Genomic DNA, 2,970 nt, shown 5'->3' with positions numbered 1-2,970 from the left:
GTACAAACACTCATTCTGGGTGGGACGGCTGGGCTTCTCTAGTCCTCTGGGTCTGCTAGTCGCCAGCGTCACGTTTGATGTGCTCCGTACGGCCTTCTTCCCTCTTTATCTGTTCAGGATCGGGCCAAACCCTCCCGCGCTACACGCAGATGACTGCGATAAGCTCTAATTCGACCCCTCCTCGCCTTGACCTGACATCCAGCCGTCCAAACGCCCCTCTTTAGGGCCGCCACATTAACAAGAGGATAAAAGCTTTGTATATGCACAGTTTAAATAAAGCATTATCTCTAATTGCTCCTCTGTAAGAAAAGAAAGCTACTGGAGGCATGCGATACCGAGCCATTGAAGAGAAAAAAGACACTTTGCATCACCGCTGACCCTAAGTGCTTTATTTTGTCCCAGCGATAGTATCGAGTCTTTGATGTCCAAACCAGTTAGGAAAATTCATGTTAATTGGCATGTTTGTGTGTCGTATTGATAGTGATTGTTGCTGCTTCCCAGAGGAACGGCGTATTGCTTGGAGCGAAGGTCTCAGTTATGTTTCATTATCTACTTTGTCTCAGATGTGGATTCCTGAGGAGACATAAAAATAGACGCCAATTAGACAATTGTTGATGCATGGTTGGAGTACAGAGCTTCAAGATTTAGAGAATTTGATGAGAAATGTTTGAACTCATTTGGCAAAGCTGAGACATTTCTGAAACTTCTGAAAAGCAGAAGATTTAAACATCAACACTCACTGTTTATTTTCCAGTGCCGTCAATCGATAAAAAATTAACTAATTAATTGGACATTTTTCTGTAATCGCGATTAATCACATATTAATATAATACATTCATATTGTCATAATTTCACATTAAATCTCTAAATTAATGTAGAAACAACATAAAGATGGTATATTTTAAATATGTGTTTAAAGGCATCTTTTTACTAAGTAGCCTATTATTAATGAAGACCAGTATCATTTATACCAATACTGCTACTGATGACTCTATTAAATGCATTTTCCCTCAATTGTAGCTATTCAAGTTCAAGTCAAGTCATTAATTTTAACATTTAATAGGCTTTGAAAAATAATTTTTAATTTAAGTGAACCTGAAACAAACTTCACATAAACTATAAATTGTATATGCATAAACTATAAATTGAATATAGATACATTTTTATTCAAGCTACGAAAGCTCATCAGAGCAGTGAGTGATTTCTGTTTTTCATTTGTTCTTTGATTTCTATCAATGACACAGACTGCAGCAGGTTTCACTTTAAAAGCAGCGCTGTCTCTTTAAAACCTGACGCGGATCTGATGCACATCCGATTTAATTGCACAATTAGCACGTTAATTTTGACAGCCCCATTATTTTTATAATTCATGCTCCTAGTTTTATTGTGCTTGATTCATTTGCATTCATGCATTTGGCAGATGCTTTTATTCAAAACGACTTACAACGCATTCAAGGTTTAAATTTGATCGGTTCATGCATTTCCTAGGAACCGAACACATGACCTTATATGCATGATTCATCCATGCATGTTGTTTCAAAGAGAAATACAATGTTTGTCTTCATATTTCTTCCTCAAAATACAACAACTTGCTCCGCCCCTTTCTTTTCCAGATGAACTCACCAATCAATTTGGTTATTTTTCAACCTTCAGTAAGTAATGCCCACTTTTCATTATCCAATCAAATCAAGTTGTGTTGTTTTGTGTGTGTAAGTATATATACTGTATATCTATCTATATATATATATATATATATATATATAATTATTATTATTATTATTATTATAAAGTATATACTTATATACTACTAAAATGTGAAAATAATATAAAATGTATAAATATAAAATAATAAATAAAATACAAGTACATGTGTCCAAACTATTGACCACTAGTTTATATTTTAGTTAAAATACAATAAAAACACTTTTATCCAAAGCGATGAGGAATAACGTTGTTTGAAGTGTGATTTATCAATGATATTCAGCAATTTTCCTCCCTCTTTCCTCCATCAAAGGCCCTTTTATTCTTTATCCTACAAGTCTAATTTGTGTCTCCTTAATTTAACCAATCATTAGGTAATTGTTTAAGTGCTGAGCTGGATTTCAGTCTAAAAGAAGTGTTGTGAATAGTGTTCATGTGTCACTGATTGAACATTCATAGAGGTTATGAATTAACAGTCTTTATCTGATGACATGAACTGAGTGGACACGATAACGTCTGCAATTAAAGAGCTGAATTAAATCTTACATTTTCATTCCTGCCAACCTCGACCTTACAGTTCCTGAAAGATTGTCTGTCATTTCAGGATACAAACCTTTCCTAATTTCTTCTAAAGCTGCAGAATATTCAGCCATCCCTGGACGTCTCACTCCATGTGACTCGGCGCTGCTATTCCGTCCTTGAAATGTCGAGTCAGTGTGTGACTGTAGTGTTGTGTGGTTTTGATTGGCTCATAATGTGGTCTAAAGGGCTCTTGTAAGTTAGACTTACTGAACACACTCTCTAGTGTTCATAAGAAACCAGAGCCGCTAAACAGCAGCAGCATCTGAGTCCAGTGATTTACTGCAGCTGCTCGTTCCTACTGCACACTACATTCTCACGCCCACAACATATATGCATTCATATACTTGATGAAATATTAAACTCACTTTCTTTGAATCACAGTGATCCTCCAGGAAGTGACATCATTTTGGTGGGAAAACAACAGCTTCATGGTTTGTCACTCTAAAAAAAATCCTGTTAAATAAAGTTACATAAATTAGTTTGATAATGTCAGTGCAATATATATTACACAATATAAACACACACGCGCGCACACACACACACACACACACACACACACACACACACACACACACACACACACACGTGTATATACACTCTAAAAAATGCTGGGTTAAATAATACAATATTTTAAATATTAATTTTGAAAAATTCATTTTAAATATTTAATGAATATCAATTTATATA

Source organism: Sinocyclocheilus rhinocerous, unplaced genomic scaffold (genome assembly GCF_001515625.1).
Source record: "Sinocyclocheilus rhinocerous isolate Xijiao unplaced genomic scaffold, SAMN03320098_v1.1 scaffold2254, whole genome shotgun sequence".
Classification (NCBI taxonomy): Eukaryota; Metazoa; Chordata; class Actinopteri; order Cypriniformes; family Cyprinidae; genus Sinocyclocheilus; species Sinocyclocheilus rhinocerous.
This window is presented reverse-complemented; position numbering follows the sequence as displayed.